The sequence below is a fragment of the Trachemys scripta genome, chromosome 1 (assembly GCF_013100865.1).
Source record: "Trachemys scripta elegans isolate TJP31775 chromosome 1, CAS_Tse_1.0, whole genome shotgun sequence".
Lineage (NCBI taxonomy): Eukaryota > Metazoa > Chordata > Testudines > Emydidae > Trachemys > Trachemys scripta.
The window spans coordinates 174,737,706-174,756,296 of NC_048298.1; the positions used below are offsets into that span (position 1 = coordinate 174,737,706).

General features: G+C 39.6%; 1 long non-coding RNA gene across 2 annotated transcripts in view; it reads left to right on the forward strand.

The window, feature by feature from the left end:
* The window catches only part of LOC117888955, a 329,393-nt gene that overhangs the window by 175,420 nt on the left and 135,382 nt on the right, over positions 1 to 18,591 (forward strand). The window lies entirely within an intron of this gene.

Consider the following 18,591-nt stretch of genomic DNA (forward strand, 5'->3'; position numbering starts at 1 on the left):
CTGGCAAGGGATTAGAAACTACTGCAGCATCTATTATTCCAAGCTTCTAGCACCCTGGCAGCACTGAATTGCTATCCAGTTCCCAGATCATCCCGATACATTTGAATAATTTGTGGGCATTCTTCTGCCAGCTGAAAAGAGGTAGCTCTCAAGACTGCCTAAGCTGGTGATACCAAGGACGTACCTAATGAGATGACATACATTACATCAATTTTACTTGTTTGCCAGGATCTCATTCATAATCAGAAGCTCCACCATTGTAGTCAAAGCATTTGGTTTCTATCACAGACAGTACATGTCAGAAAACTTCTGCAGATCTTTTTTATATTAAAAATTATTTCAGTCTTGCTGACAATCTTCAGAATTAGATCAGCTAGTTTGGAAAAGCACTCTGCACCAAAATTGCAGTCTGTTTGGAGATTATTTAAATGTAAAAGCCAAAGATGCACAAACACTTTAGAAGAAACCAACATGAACTATGGCCCGTTTCATAAACGATGATAATTTAAAAGATCGTTCTGGGAGAAGGACAGATTTTCTGCATGTAATTGAATACATGAAATATGTATCTAATTTACAGTGATTGCATGTGGAAATTGGGGAAACGAGTGCATATATGGATAGAATTGGCTGTTTATGTGCGGAGGTACCTGGTTGTTTTCATATGCAGCCACTGTCATAGTATACCCAAATCAGACATAGACTGGACACAAGTAAAAAGTTCATTTCGGTTTTAGAGACATTGCTGACTCCAGCAATATGCCCTGGACTTGAAATGAAAACTCCCTTTGGAACCAGTAATACGTCTAGAAGTGGAATATGAACTTCCTAAGTCCACCTGCTGTACAATTGTGTGTATATGCAAATACTGTTTCACAGCTAACTTGTTTGGCAATCTGGCCAAATCTGAATCTAGTATGAATCCTTTTAAGGATTTAGGGATTTGTCTAGTGCCTGTTGAAGTCAATGTCAGGCTTTCAGTTCACTTAAGTAGATTTTGGATCAGCCCCTTAAATAGAACCTGTATCAAAACTGTAAGGGAATGTTCTCATTTCAATGTGTGTGGGTTTTCCTGTGTACAGTTACTCTGTGAGTATCAAGTTGAAAAATCAGTCTGTACTGTAGGAAGTTCGGTTCATAGAATTGTTGGTTAAAACAGCATTAAAATAGTTTTTGGGTAGACGACTTTTATTACAACACACTTGGAAGTGTTAATTATTCTTTGTTTTGAATCCTAATGTCCATACCCTTTGTACTACAAAAAATAAGAGCAACATATTTTATCATATCAATGTTTTCATCATCTACTTTTTAAGGCACCTCGCTGATAATTATTTTTTATTCCTTTTCTTACTTCCCAAAATTACGAACAATAATTTCTCAAGGGAGTTGTGTGAAATGAATTAATTAATAGCAAATTCACACTAGATATCAAAATGTTTCATCTATTGATTTTGAACTATTGTGGCAACATTTTTTCAAGTTTGAAATGCATGATTATTGTGTGGGTTACCTGTTGATTTAGTGCAGGGGTCAGCAACCTTTCAGAAGTGGTGAGCCGAGTCTTCATTTATTCACTCTAATTTAAGGTTTCGCGTGCCGGTAATACATTTTAACGTTTTTAGAAGATCTCTTTCTATAAGTCTATAATATATAACTAAACTATTGTTATATGTAAAGTAAATAAGGTTTTTAAAATGTTTAAGAAACTTCATTTAAAATGCTGAGCCCCCCCGGACCAGTGGCCAGGACCCGGGCATTATGAGTGCCACTGAAAATCAGCTCGCGTGCCACCTTCGGCATGCGTGCCACAGGTTGCCTACCCCTGATTTAGAGACTGACATTCAAAATATTATTCAGAAGGTTGTTTTCAAAATACTAATTGTAGTGATCAGTGTGTCATTTTACTTGTGTATGTTTGTTTATTTTAAAATGCAGGCTACAATATTCTTATAACTGAACCTGCCATTGAGAGGCTAGTGAATAAAATCTGCATGACAGTTCAGTTTTGGTTTAAACATAGGTCTTGCTTTTTATTAACCAGTTCTCAGGAGGGAAAACTTTTTGTCTGTTACCTGGCAGAAAACTAGTTTGGTTTGTTGCACTTTTGGGCAGTTTTACAAAGGTAAATAGGCACCTAAAGATGCAGATAGGTGCTTTATTAAATCTCACTAAGTGTCCATGCAGATTAGGTGCCTAATAGCCATTAGCTTCAATGGGAATTAGATGCCTAATTTGGCTAGACTCTTTTGTAAATCCTACCAGTCACTTATGTATCTTTAGGCACCTAAATACCTTTGTAAATTTACCCCTTTATGTCTCATTCAAGCTCCACTCCACCAGCACCAATACAAACCACAGGATAAATGAGATTCAATTCCTAAGCCTCAAACACCCCAGTAAAACAGTGGTCTTGGAGAAGTTTTGGGCCCAGCAAGGGGTGCCTTCAGCAAGGCTGAAATGCACACCAGCCTTATGTCTCAACAAAACAGAAAATGTCCCCCTAATCGAGTGGGTAACAAAGAAATACAGTCACATCTTGGCAATAGCCCAACAATTTTTGGCCTCATAAAGTTTACGAAAACTGCTACTGAGAACCATATGTTCTTCAGGTAAAGGGAAAGCCCTCACCCCATTGTCAAATTGTGGTTTGCAATTCCTTCTCCCACCCCCAAAACTGGTGCTCATCAGTAGTTCTCAGCATTTGCCTACTAGATCACAGGTGTGTTAACCAATTTAGGAAAGTAATGATAAACATCCATTTCCCCAAACATCAATTGCTTCCTTCCACCTTCTGGCAATGATAAAGGATAGTAGTGAAATTGTGTGCATTTCAATTTGTATTTATCTACTGTGTTTGAATTAAAGGTACATGCAGCTGTGATTCACTAATAACTGATTAAAGTGTCTTTTTATTGAGCTACAAAACCTTCAACAAATTAATGGAAATTTCAAAACACCTTGAAAATTGCAGATACTTTAGTCCTGCATTGAATACTGAGACAATTGAGTAAATAGCCACATCACTTAATTCTTTCTTTTGAAAACAATTTTCTTATTAAATTAAAAAAAAATCCATGATTATTACTAATTGATGCATGGCTAAGAAATACCTTCCATGTTTTGTTTTTTCTGCGCTAATGTGAAATTTTCAGTAAAAATAAATTTTATCATTTCAGTTGTTTTCTTCCTTCACTATACAGTTCAGAATCACAGAGCCCTATTTAACATTTAAGCAAACATTTTGTATTTTCCCCACCAATGTATGCCATAAGTGAGTAGTTATATTTTCTGTTACTTTGAGGAAATGATTTTGATAAGTTACATTTCTCCACCTTCCCCTCCCCCACAATCAGATCTTAATTAAAAGAGAACTGTTTTTGAAAGAAAAAATATTAATTATTTTTTCTTTAACTACAATGGCAGAACTCCAAATATAACAGTAATGAAGTGCATTATTTTATAGGACTGGACATGTTTAAGAAAGATTTATCCTCAACTCCTGTAAACTGTCATAGCCCCATTGACATCAGGGGAACTATGACAATTTACACCAGCTGGGGATCTGGCCCTTGCTATTTAGGGCCCATTCCTGTAAGATGTTGAGTACTGTTTGCTTAGCTTCCTGATACCCCATTAACTCGATGGGTGCTCAGCACTTTACAAGCAGAACTCAGCATTACATACCCGAACTCTATAAAGATCCGATTAAAGGTTTTTCCCCTTTGCATTTTTTTAAAAAATTCCCTCCTTTGCTAAGTCTTAGACTATCTATAATTTTGTGTCCATCCAGCCATTTCTTAAAGGGGTTTTAACATCCAGTAGTGTATTTTTAGTTTTTCTAAGCCACTTTAGAGGAGCTTGTTGTAAGTGAAAGATTGTATGGAATTCATGTTAGATGTTTCAACATAAGCAACAAATTAAACAGGGCCAAATTCTCCTCTCTGAGGCACACTTAGGGCTGCTGGTGAAGTCACTGGGTCATGAGCATACGTAAACACACATACACCGTCCCATAAATTCTCCACTCTGAGGCACACTTAGGGCTGCTGGTGAAGTCACTGGGTCATGAGCATACGTAAACACACATACACCGTCCCATAGTTGTCAGCAGAAGAAAGGAAGGGCTATAATTATGAAGCCTGTACATTTCCAATAACTCAACTGCCATTGGTGGACAGGAGGAAGTGGAATACTCTTTTCAGTCTTTGAACACAAAACCCTCTGAGAAATTGGTCTAGTTTAGTCGGGTTCTAGGGCTGAATAATTTATGGGATGTGAAATAATGTCTCTTTTAGATGGCTGGTTTTGAGAACTGGGGTAGCAAAGTGTGAAACACTCTCAATGACCCTTCTTCCCCTCACACAGCTAAAGAGTGGATTAGACTAACCCTCCTTAATCTTTTCTTTCACTTTTTCTTCAGCTTCTTATTCCTCCTCCCCCCACCATCTATTGTTTCCTTTTTTTCATTTTCTCCAAATTGTTATTGTATTCTGATTCTTATTATTTCATTATATTTTAATCAAGACTTGTGAAACCTCTCTTCTTAATCACCCTTTTACTCCCTCATTTCCCTACTTTTCTCTCATCTTCCCCATATCTGTTTAGAACTTCCAGGGTGATTGTTGGCCAGAGAGCTGCTCCTCCCCTGCCAAATGCTGTGATGGAGAAAGAGATTCTTGCTCCTTTTCCTTTCTTCCCCTCCCTGTTCAGACTAATTAGACCCAAATATGTCCATCTTCCTTTGCCTTTTCTGCAACCCTGTTAACAGGGCAACAGAGTCCTGAAGATTCTTTCTTCCTTCCTGCATGAAGCTCACAAAGCTGTTTTGTTGACCTTGTATTTCCTTGTCCTTTATGTCTGACTCAGCTGTTCTCAGTCAGGCAAGGAATGAACACCGCCTCTTCCACCTGAAAACAACTGATAGCTGATGAAAATGAGGTGGCTTGCTGCTCAAAACTCCAGGCTGTGGACTCATGAAAATCTTGTATTCATATTTTTTTAAATATACGTGAAACACTTGCTTTGCTAGGAACCTCCCATTACAGCTGCAGAAGATATGTACATCTGGAGAAACCACATCACTTTCAGAGATGAGTAGAATGATGATGTATCAAAAAATTAAGCAATGGCAGCTGTTGTCCCTTCTTACTATCCTTTTTTAAAAATCACAATGTGAAATGAGACTTTGGTACAAAATGAAGTATGCAGAACCTGTTTCTTAACATATTTGCATTAACTTTAAATCTTGTAATGGCCCATGGCCCATTAGATTCCATGATTCCAAATTAAAAATGTAAGAAAGCTAATAGACCAAATCTGTATCTCTTATTGTGTTGATACTTAAACAGTTATTTGTCAGAGTATATGTACCAGTGAGTGCATATATTCCATTGGCACATACGCACAAGTCCTATTAATCTTACTGGGACTTAATCAGACTCATCCAGATGATAGTTTGCATCTAAAACTTCAAAAAAGTTTTTCATTCTGCTAGTGTGATTAGAAAATGTAAGGCCCTTTCTAATGACAAATTCAATTTTTCTGGACTTCACATTGAAATGGTAATCCCATTTTATATATATTGTAAATATGAACCAGCTTGTAATGATGTGACAGTAACTGAAAATTACTTTTCATAAATGCTACTTGTTCAGCTATGACCCAGAGGGTGCATTAGATTAAACTGGAAACTTCTTCAATACTGTCTAAAATAACTAATAATATGCTTCTGTAGCTGGAATAAAGGTTGCAATGAGAGCCATTTTGTTGAAAAGGCATCAGTTACTCTGTATGCAACGTGACAGATTTTCATATCTTTGTGAATTACAGAAAAGGAATTGAATAGGATCTACCTAATTTAATCTATCAGATATATTGTATTTCAAAGGGACCTATACATGAATCTTACTGGGATTTCTGAAAGCCTAGACCATCAAAATACCTTGGTAACAATTGTGATTCAGTGTAGATGTTTTCTTTAGATCAGATCAGATTTTTGTTCAATCTACCTCTCTACCTATTATAGTAGTAAGGTCCCCATCAATGTAGTACCAAGGCCCTAACTGTCCACTAAGAAACAAACCCATTTCATGTTATGTTTTTGGCCTAACATACTCAGGTGTACTAAATATATCAACTCGGATTTTTGACTGGTCTCTTTGATCTCCATAGAACACTTCTTCTTCTTCTTCTTCTTCTTCTTCTTCTTCTTCTTCTTCTTCTTCTTCTTCTTCTTCTTCTTCTTCTTCTTCTTCTAATAATAATAATAATTAATAATTAATAATTAATTTTAAATCTCTGATTTATTGCTGATTCATTTAGGTATCTGAAATATCTAGTGGTTCAGTTATAAAGGAAAATATGATCTTAACAGACCAATCTGTTTTGTTTCATGCTGTGTTGAATAGTGAGGACTTAGATACTGTTATCTTTAGCACCCAGAGCTAATAGAAATACTGCTAAGTAGAATGCAACAATAATAATAATAATACAGATTAGTAGGTATATCCATTTTATGGATGAGTGAATTGAGAAATAGAGACATTAAGGACATAATTTTCAAACCTGGATGCCTATAGTTTGAAAATCAAACTACTTTTGATTGAATGCCTAATTATGGAATCAGGGCCCTAATCTTAGGCATTTAGGCCTAGATCCTCAAAGGTATTTGGATATCTAACTCCAGGATTCTTTGATCCAGGATCTGGGCCTCCTGTATGAAACTTTGGCCTTAGGGCCTGATTTTATTTGGGCTCCTAAAGGTGCAGATAGGTGTCTAGCAGGATTTTCAAAAGTGCATATGCTCTTAACTCCCAGCTGACCCTTAGTGGCTGCTCAAACTCACAAGCGCATCAATAGCAGAGCTCGGAATGCAACCTTGCACCACTACCTCACATTAGGTAAATGATATCACAGTCTGTTTTGAACTACAAGTTGCTAAAAGTTTAGTAAGCAGGCTACTGCTCAGGCGAAAGTGATGCTAGCATCTGTGCAGCATCAGCTGTACTTAAACAGGTGAGACTGAAAAAACAAAGAGGTAACCTCTTTCCATTTTGATTGTGTAGTGTCCCAGTTCTCTAAGAGTCTTTTGTCTGAAAAGTTTACATTAAAGAGTGAAAATATTTTAAGAGTCAAATAGTGCTAACTTAAAGGCATATACGATGGCAGACTGATTGGTTACTTAAGCTTTGCAGTTGGACAGGTAGTTTTGAACTCTAGACATAATGCTTCAAATCATTGTGAAGCATACATTGAAGAACTTGACTTGATGCCCTAATCTAATCTTTCTGAAGAATGTACATATCACTTGCATTTTCTACAAGTTTTATTCCTGTCTTGTGGATTCATTAAATCTTCCTTTAAAATAATGGCTGATGAATATTGTGTGTGACAACACCAACAAAAAAAAGAAAATTAAAATAAAATTATGTGTATTTGGTGAAGGAGAGTGAGTACCTTAGAGCCTCTCTAAGACTATAGACTGTGGACCAGATTCTGCATTTTTCTCTTGCCCTTTATGTCATGCTAGTGGTGTAAAGGGGACACATAACTGGCAGAAATAGCCCTTAGAGAATACTCTTGATGGCATAGAGCAGTCAAAACAGCTACATGTCAACCCTTCCTTTAAATCCCCTGGTGTAGATGTAGTACAATGGGCTGTTTGGGGAGGGAGGATAGATGATCAGAGCATACATGCTCCAGCTGTCCTCAACAGCCAAAATTAAGGCGGGCCATTGGAGTTGAAATAGGTTACAGCATTCCTGAGGCTGCTCTAACTTGTGCCAGAAGGTGTGCCAAAAATATAGCAAAGACCAAAGGTGTCTTAAAGACATCTTTACTCCCCCTCGCTCCATTCCTGTACAAAGTGGACATCTGGAGAAATGGAAGAGAATTTGGCCCACTGTTGTCTAAATTGCATAGTTATCCTTAATATACAGAAGTCACTCATCATCAACCAACACTTGCCACAAAGTGGCACAGTTATGTTTTATGGTCAGTACAAGGAAATAGTTTGATATCTTAGCTATCGTTGTGTGGTCACGGCTGTAAAATGCTTACCCTTGAATGGTGACCACTATATAATAAAAACACTGCTACACCACCTTTCATCTGAGTATCTCAGAGCACTCAACACATTTTGAAATTGGTAGGGAAGTATTGTTACCCCATTTTATGGATGGAGAATCTGAGACTCAGAGTGTCAGATCCTCAGTAGGGAAATCTTTTTACTTTCGTGGAGGAATGCGAATTTACACCAGCAGAGAATCTGGCCCAGAGAGTTTAAATAACATATCCAATGTCACTGAATGAGCTACAGGCAGAATCTGAAATGGAGACCAAGAATCCTGATTTCTAGTCAGCCCAAGCCACTAGACAACATTCATACTTACTTTGTATTGTACTTCTGAGATGTCAGCTGGTGTATTAAAAATTTCACATCTGCTTCAAATGAAGGAATAAGATTTTTCTGTGTAGTGATACTTTTTTACAGGTTTTAATGTTTGTTTAAAGACTGCTTTTTTGTTTGGCGTAATATTGAATTTTATTTCAATCTTCATCCTACTTGTTTAAAAAATAGTTCGAAATAAAAGCAGAGAGAGACACTTCAGTGCAATATGCCAAACCTCCTTCATAGTGATCATTACAAAAATGAATATTATAGGATGGCCCAATTATTTATATATGAACTCAAGAAAATGGTCAAAACACCATGACTGCAGATGATAGACAAGAAGAGGTAAAATAAACTCTTTGGGGCAAAAAGCCATCATTTGGGTTCTGACTTTGTAGAGTACCTAGCACAATGGGGTCCTGGTCCAGATTTCCCATGTTGAATCAGTGGAATGGTAAAGTCAGACACACTGTTTCACATAGTAGAGGGTACCAGATGCTTCATGGGAGCACGTAAGTCCACCATAAAGGACATTTAAGCATTACTGTATCTGAGGCAAGTTTCTTCCTAACTCCAGGCAATTAGTAGTTGTGTTCCATCCTGAAACATGAACACTGATATCCCATGAAGCCCTTTAGCCCTTTCCACACTCAATATCTTTACAAAGTGTAATGTATCTTGCTATACATTTACGAAACTTCACCACCATCCTGCAGTTCAACATAACATGTTAGGGAAGTATGTTCCTTGGGAATGAAAAAAGCTGTAGGACAGGACAGTTAACTTGTTAATTTGAAATGCCTCAAAGTCTCAAACCCAGGGTTAATCTGTTTTTTCTTTCTATATTATCATATGTGAAAAGTTTTACAGTGTAGCAGACATAGTATCTGAAAATTCAGATTGCAGTGGGCCCTGCAGTTGGACAAAGGCACAAGAAGAGAGAAGAAGAAATTGTGGGAGTCTCAAAGTCCAGAACAGATTATATGGCTTGCAAGCCTAGGTCATAGCTTTAGCCCATCCTGTCTGCTTTCCTGCTTCCAATAATGCTTCAGAGGAAGCTAAAACTATGCAATAAGTCACCAAGCTAGTTTTCATAACAGTGTACATGTATTGATGGACTAATAGCTGTAGACCGTTGTGGCAATCTCTTTACACCCTTGAAGCAGAGGGGATGAAATCCTGACCCCACTGAAATCAATTAGAGTTTTACAATTGACTTCAGTGGAGTGTGGATTTCACTCCAGGCTCGTGATTACTTCTTATCTTGTAGCATGATATTAGCAAACACATTATTGGTCATAAAGTAATAGTTCAATATGATTATATCCAAAGTAAATAAATAAAAGCAGAAAAAATTCAGTCTACTTGAACACTTAAAAATATTCTAAGGGTATATCTGATAAGACTACCCAACAAGGAAAAGAACAGATGTTACTGGTGATGGCGAACCCCTCATTATTTGTGAAGGAATGTTCATGGGGGATGGCGAGTGGCAATGCCAGGCAGCTCGGGAAGGGAGTGTCACCTCTACCTTTGACTCACCTGAACTCAAAATTACCTCAGGACCCCCCTTGAGTTAGAATTTTTGGTTGTGCCCCCCAACCTGGGCAGGCTGGGTGGCCTGCTCAGGTGAGTCAAGGGGTGGAGGTGGCTCTCCCTCACCAAGCCCCGCCATACGGCATTTGCCAAAGCTGTCAGGTGTCGCTGCTTGCCCCCCACCAATGTTCCTCCATGCCCTCTCTACAGAGAGCACCCCACAGTTTGAAAACCTCTGTACTAAATAAAATGTTTTGTCCACCATTACAGGGTTTTTCTTGCATATCCCCGGATAAGAGCTTGCATACTCCAGTTTGAAAACCACTGCTCTACACCATTCATGAGTTTATAGAGCTCTATCACATCTCCCCATAGTCATCTCTTTTCCAGGCTGAAAAGTCCCAGTCTTTTTAATCTCTCCTCATATGGAAAATGTTCCATCCCCCTAATCATTTTTGTTGCCATTCTCTGTACCTTTTCCAATTCTAATATATCTATTTTGAGATTGGGCAACCAGAACTGCAAAAAGGATTCAAGATGTGTGTTTACCATGGATTTATTATGATATTTTCTATCCCTTTCTTAATGATTCCCAACATTCTGTTTGCTTTTTTGACTGCTGCTGCACATTGAGTGGCTGTTTTCAGAGAACTATCCACAATGACACCAAGATCTCTCTCTTGAGTAAAACAGCTAAGTTAGATCCCATCATTTTGTATGTATATTTGGGATTATCTTTTCCAATGTACATTACTTTGCATTTTTCAACATTGAATTTCTTTTTGCCATTTGGTTGCTCACTTACCCAGTTTTGTGAGATCCCTTTGTAACTCTTCACAGCTTTGGAATTAACTATTTTAAGTAATTTTGTATCATCTGCAAATTTTGCTACTTCACTGTTTACCTCTTTTTTTTCCAGATCATCAGGGCCGTCCTTACCCATACACAAAGTACGCAGCTGCGTAGGGCACTAGGAAATTTCCTGGTGCCCTACGCAGCTGTGTGCTGCTCCAGCCCCTGCCCTGCCTCTTCCCCATGACCTCCGCCCCTCCTCCGCCCCCGCCTCGCCTCTTTCCGCCCCTGCTCTGCACCAGCTCCGCCCCCACTCCAGCCCTTCCTCTGAGGACTCCAGAAGCGGTTGGGCCTGCCCTCACTGGTAAGTAGAGTGACCCGGCCCCAGCCTGCTCTGCTCCTCTGGCTCCCAGCCGCACCGCTGGCAAGTGCTGGGGGGCAGTTCCCCTCTGCCCCCCAAGCCTGGGAACCAGGGGAGCAGAGCATGCTGGGGCCGGGTCACTCCACTTCCCACAGGAAGTGGACACCCGCCTCCTCCCCCCCCCCGCAGAGGCCTGGGGCGGGGCCCCACATGCCCACCCCACAGGGGGGGTGGGCTGCATAGGGCACCAAAATAGCTAGGGACAGCCCTGCAGAGTGTTTATGAATGTATTGAACAGCACTGGGTCCCAGTACAGATCCCTGGGGGATGATACCACTATTTACCTTTCTCCTTTCTGAAATCTGACTGTTTATTCCAACCCTGTGTTTCCTGTCTTTTAACCCAGTTACTGATCCATGAAAGAACCGTCCCTCTTATGCTATGACTGTTTTTTTCTTTTGTTTTTTATTTTTTTTTGCTTAAGAGACGTTGGTGAGGGACTTTGTCTAGAACTTTCTGAAATTCCAAGTACGCTATTGGATCACCCTTGTCCATGTTTGTTGATCCCCGCAAAGAATTTTAATAGATTGGTGAGGCATGATTTCCCTTTGCAAAAAACATGATGACTCTTCCCCAGCAGATCATGTTGAGAATGGAACTGATTGAGAATTTTTGAAAGTGGAAGGCAGCTTCAGTGAAAGTGATCATGAAATGTTGGATGATTCTAAGGAATGGTAGGAGGGAGAACAGCAAAATAAAGACGATGGATTTCAAGAAAGTAGACTTTAGCAAACTCAGGGATTTGGTAGGTAAGATTTTTATGGGAAGCAAATCTCAGTTTTTCAAAGAGACATTATTAAGAGCACAAGAACAAACTATCCCACTGCGTAGAAAAGATAGGAAGTATGGCAAGAGACCACCTGGCTTAACCAGGAGATCTTCAATGATCTAAAAATAAAAAAAAGAGTCCTACAAAAAGTGGAAACAAGGTCAAATTAAAAAGAATGAATAGAAACAAATAACACAAGTATGTAGAGACAAACTTAGAAATGGCAGAGGTGCTTAATGACTTCTTTGCTTCACTTTTCACCAAGAAGGTTGGTGATGATTGGATGTTTAACATAGTGAATGCCAGTGAAAATGAGATCAGAGGCTAAAATAGGGAAAAAAATGGTTAAAAATTACTTGGACAAATTAGATGTCTTCAAGTCACCAGGGCCTGATGAAATGCATCCTAGAATACTCAAGGAGCTGACTGAGGAGATATCTGAGCCATTAGCGATTAGCTTTGAAAAGTCTTGGAATCCGGGAGAGATTTCAGAAGACTGGAAAAGGGCAAATATAGTGCCATCTATAAAAAGGGAAATAAGAACAACCCGAGGAATTACAGACCAGTCGGCTTAACTTCTGTACCTGGAAAGATAATGGAGCAGATAATTACACAATCAGTTTGCAAACATCTAGAAGATAATAAGGGGATAAGTAACAGTCAGCATGGATTTGTCAAGAACAAATCATGTCAAACCAACCTGATAGCTTTCTTTGACAGAGTAACGAGCCTTCTGGATATCCATGATTTAGATCAGGGGTCGGCAAGGTTGGCCCGCGGCTCGCCTGGGTAAGCACCCTGGCGGGCTGGGCCAGTTTTATTTACCTGCTGACGCTGCAGGTTTGGCCAATCGCGGCCCTCACTGGCCGCGGTTCGCCGCCCCGGGCCAATGGGGGCGGCGAGAAGCGGCGCGGGTGAGCGATGTGCTGGCCGCGGCTTCTCAATGCCCCCATTGGCCCGGGACGGCGAACTGCAGCCAGTGGGGGCCGTGATCGGCCGAACCTGCAGCGTCAGCAGGTAAATAAAACTGGCTCGGCCCGCCAGGGTGCTTACCCTGGCGAGCCGCGTGCCAACGTTGCCGACCCCTGATTTAGATAATGGCATACAGAGTACACTTATAAAGTTTGCGGGCGATACCAAGCTAGGAGGAGTTGCAAGTGCTTTGAAGGATAGGTTTAAAATTCAAAATGATCTGGACAAACTGGAGAAATGGTCTGAAGTAAATAGGATGAAATTCAATAAGGACAAATGCAAAGTACTCCATTTAGGAAGGAACAATTAGTTGCACACATACAAATTGGGAAATGATTGCCTAGGAAGTAGTAATACAGAAAGGGATCTGTGAGTCATAGTGGGCCACAAGCTAAATATGAGTCAACAGAGTAACACTGTTGCAAAAAAAAAAAGTTAACATAATTATGGGATGTATTAGCAGGAGTGTTGTGAGCAAGACACGAGAAGTATTTCTTCCGCTCTACTCCGCACTGAATAGGCCTCAACTCATAGAATCATAGAATATCAGGGTTGGAAAGGACCTCAGGAGGTCATCTAGTCCAACCCCCTGCTCAAAGCAGGACCAATTCCCAACTAAATCATCCCAGCCAGGGCTTTGTCAAGCCTGACCTTAAAAACCTCTAAGGAAGGAGATTCCACCACCTCCCTAGGTAACCCATTCCAGTGCTTCACCACCCTCCTAATGAAAAAGTTTTTCCTAATATCCAACCTAAACCTCCCCAACTGCAACTTGAGACCATTACTCCTTGTTCTGTCATCAGGTACCACTGAGAACAGTCTAGATCCATCCTCTTTGGTACCCCAAAACTGGCGTATTGTGTCCAGTTCTGGGTGCCACATTTCAGGAAAGATATGGACAAATTGGAGAAATCCAGAGAAGAGCCACAAAAATTATTAAAGAAAATAACCTATGAGGGAAAATTTAAAAAAAAAAAGGGTTTATTCAGTCTTGAAAGGAGAAGACCGAGAGGGGACATGAAAATAGTTTTCAAGTACATAAAAGGTTGTTACAAGGAAGAGGGAGAAGAATTGTTCTTCTTAACCTTTGAGGATAGGACAAAAAGCAATGGTCTTAAATTGCAGCAAGGGATATTTAGGTTGGATATTGTCTACGGAGGTTGTGGAATCTCCATTATTGGAGATTTTTAAGAGCAGGTTAGACAAACACCTGTCAGGAATGGTCTAGATAATAGTCCTGCCATGAGAGCAGGGGACTGGACTAGATGACCTCTCCAGGTCCCTTCCAGTCCTATGATTCTATGTTCATCTATGTCTCTGATAATTCTGTTCTTTACTATAGTTTCAACCAATTTGCCTCGTACTGCAGTTAGGCTTACTGGCCTGTAATTGCCAGGCTTGCCTCTGGAGCCTTTTTAAAAAATTGGTGTGACATTAGCTGTCCAACTGACTCTCATGGTCCAGAAGCTGATTTTAGTGATAAGTTGCATACCACAGTTAGTATTTCTGCAATTTCATATTTGAGTTCCTTCAGAACTCTTTAGTGAATACCATGTGGTCCGGGTGACTTCTTACTGTTTAATTTATCAATTTGTTCCAAAACCTCCTCTACTGACCCTTTAATCTGGGACAATTCCTCAGATTTTTCACCTAAAAACAATGGCTCAGGTATGGGAATCTCCCTCACATCTTCTGATATACTTTAAAAAATGCTGTTAGTTTTCAAGTCTTTTGCTAATTACTTTTCAAATTCTTTTTCAGCATGCCTAATTATACTTTTACACTTGACTTATCAGAGTTTATGCCCCTCTCTATTTTCATCAGTAAGGTTTAATTTCCAATTTTTAAAAGGATGCTTTTTTGCCTCTCACCACTTTTTAATTTGTTGTCCTATAGTATTTATAAAAAAAAAAAATCCGTGCAGCTTGCAGGCATTTCACTTTTGTGACTACCTTTTAATTTCCGTTTAACTAGCATCCTCATTTTTGTGTAGATCCCCCTTTCTGAAATTAAGTATTATTGTGATGGGCTTCTACGGTATTTTCTCACCCACAAGGATGTTAAATTTAATTATATTACTGAGTGGTTCATCTATATTCACCTCTTGGACCAGAGTCGGTTCTCCACTTGGGACTAAATCAAGAATTGCCTCTCTTCTTGTGGGTTCCAGGACTAGCTGTTCCAAGAAGCAGTCATTTATGGTGTCTAGAAAATATATCTGTGAATCCAGTCTAGAGGTGACCTGTACCAGTCAATATAGGGATAGTTGAAATCTCCCATTATTACTGAGTTTTCTATTTTTATAATTTCTCTAATCTCCCAGAGCATTTCACAATCACCATCACGGTGAGGTGGTCGGTAGTATATTCCTGCCGCTATATTCTTCTTATTGAAGTATGGAATTTCTATCCATCAAGTTTCTATGATATATTTTGATTAGTTTAAGATTTTTATTATATTTAACTCTGCTTTCTTTCATATATAGTGCCACTTTCCCACCAATGCTACCTACTCTGTCATTCCTATATATGTTGTACCCTGGTATTACCATTTCCCATTTATTCTCATCATTCCACCAAGTTGCTGTGTTGCCTATTATATTAATATCCTCATTTAATACCAGGCACTCAAGTTCACCCATCTTAGTATTTAGATATCTAACATTTGTATACAAGCAAATTTGTCAGTTTTTAGCTCTCTGCCACTATGTTATGTAATTGAATGGAACTCTTTTTCATTTGACTGTTTCTCTTCAGTTCCTTCATGTGCTTTATCAACTTCCATTCTCTCCTCCTTACTAAGATATAGAGCAGGGGTCGGCAACGTTTCAGAAGTGGTGTGCCGAGTCTTCATTTATTCACTCTAATTTAAGGTTTCGCATGCCAGTAATATATTTTAACGTTTTTAAACCGTCTTTCTATAAGTCTATAATATATAACTAAACTATTGTTGAATGTAAGGTAAATAAGGTTTTTAAAATGTTTAAGAAGCTTAATTTAAAATTAAATTAAATTAAAATGCAGAGCCCCCGGACCGGTGGCCAGGACCTGGGCAGTGTGAGTGCCACTGAAAATCAGCTCGCATGCCGCCTTCGGCATGCATGACAAAGGTTGCCTATTCCTGATATAGAGAGTCCCCATTAATAGATCGTTCCCTATGGGATGTCTCTGCTTGAACCATGTGTTCCTCTGCACCTGTCAGCTTTCTCCCTTAGTTTAAAAACTCCTCTACAACGTTTAAAATTTTACATGCTAGCAATCTGGCTCCATTTTGGTTTAGGTGGAGCCCATCCTTCCTGTATAGGCTCCTCCTTTTCAAAAGGTCCCCAGTTCCTACTAACCCTGTACTCTGCCACCCTACACCATCGTCTCATCCACGCATTGAGACCCTGCAGTTTTGCCTGTCTAACTGGGCCTGTGCGTGGAACTTGAAGCATTTCAGGAACTGCTACCATGGAGGTGCTTAACTTCAATCTCTTACCTGACAGCCTAAATTTGACCTCCAGGATCTCTTATATTTCCCTGTCATTGGGACTTACAAGTACTACAACCACTAGCTCCTCCCTAGGACTGCACAAAAGCCTATCAAGATGTCTCAAGCTATGCAACCTTTGCACCCAGCAGGCAATTCACCAATTCTCCCGGTCATCACAAACCCAGCTATCTATATTTCTAATGATCAGATCCCCCATTACTATTACCTGTATCTTCCTAATAACTAGGATTACTTTCCCCGGAGAGGATACCATGACATCATCTGGACAACTATAGGATTGTTTCCCACCACTCCACTTTGATGTACTCCTTCCCTGACACTTTCATTCTCCTCAACAGCACAGAGGCAGTCAGACTTGGGGTGGGACCACTCTACTGTGTCCTGGAAAGTCTCATGTAAGTACCTCTCTGTTGCCTTTAGCTCCTCTGGTCTCAAGAGCCTGTACTCAGTTTCTGAGAGCCATGAGCTGCTTGCACTGAATCCACACATATGCCACCTGCCCACAAGGGAGGTAATTACACATGCTGCATTCAGTGCAATAAACTGGATAGTTCCCACTCTGCTGCTGGACCTCTGCCTGCATTCTCTTTCTACTTCTGCAGCCTCTTGTGTTTTGTTTTGTTTGGGGAAGGGAGTGTTTATTGGCCTAAGTTTAAAGAATGTTAATCAGTTGTATCAGGCTCTCACATCCCCTCTCTAAACTCCCTTGCATAACTTTCATCATGGAGCTGAATATATGGATATTTTGTTCAAAAACTTTATTGATCCACATATCTGCAGATCTTTGTTGGGCCACCATGATATCCGAAATTCTATTTTTGTACATGTGTTTCCTGATATGATACTGACGAGCGCACAGCACCAATGCCTTCCGTTGGTTTTAGTGAGTGTTAGGGGTGCGGAGTATCTCAGTATCAGACTTATCCAGCCCAGTCAACAGAGTGAGCTATCACCATTATGATCTTTTATTATGACTGTTTGGGGCGTACATTGGCTTTAAAATATCCATTCCTGTCAATCCCAAACATTCAGAAATCATGCATCAGGCTCCAGAAATCATGAGATTATTTTAAAAATCATGATATTAAAAAAAAAAAAAACCCACCAAAGCTTCCAGTGAGTCATGGGGTCTTTTTATGTGTCTTCTGCGTGTTGGTTGGTGTGGGTTTTTTACCTCTTTAGGATGCACTCAGTTCATATTTTCAAGGTTTTTTTTCCTGCAACCATGAGAGCTATAAGCCTTCTTTAAAAAATAAATACATAAATAAATAAAAAATGAAACCTGAGATTCTCACCTGATCACTTGACTTCAAGAGCCAGGGCTTAAAGGAAACACCGAATATTGTGAGGCTTGGAGTAAAGTCACAACGGTTGCAGCAGTGACATTGCTGCACTCTGCAGTGCATACTGTATGTTCAGCTTTGTGATATGATTTTCTCTGTGAAAACCTAAATAAAATATATTTGAAGAAAAAAGGAGTGCTCCTCTAGTTCTCATTTGATAATTAGACAGAACGTGCCCATGGAAGATATCAGCACACCAATTATTCTCTCCTATAGTCTACTTTTTTGCTTTGAATTAGTGTACTTCAACATTTGTTTCATGTCATCTGGGGAGGCAAGGCTAGGGGACAGGGATGCACTGTGTGTGGGAGAAGCCAATGAGCTCTCTAGGGCTGGGTGGGGGTAGAGGAACTCTGTGGCTGTGGCATCATTGGACAGTTTGAGTGGAAGTGCACCAAAATTCTAATAGAAGAAACTTTGTTCAACTTTTGCTATATAATCTGATACTATATAGTTCAGAAGGGATGTTTCTCAGTGCCCCTGTTGAATTTTATGTATGTTTGTGTTCCACTTCAGATACTCACAAGATTTGAATGTTTCTTTTTACATTGGTTACAGAATATGGTGTGTCAGCTTCCATGCACCATACCTGTAGCTAATATAGCCTTATATTTTCTTTTAATGATCTTACTTTTCACATATGAACTTTATATGTAAATGGATATGTCAAGTTCTAGTCCCGTTTATGATGGTGCAAATTGGAATAACTCCACTGGTTGCAATGGAGGTTCTGGAGTTGCACCAGTGTAACTGAGAACAGACTCTGGACCTGTGTGTGTATGGGTATATATATGCCTACATACACAACACATATATGTATAGTATTTATGGGGGAGGGATGCCTATACAATATTTAAAAACTGTTACA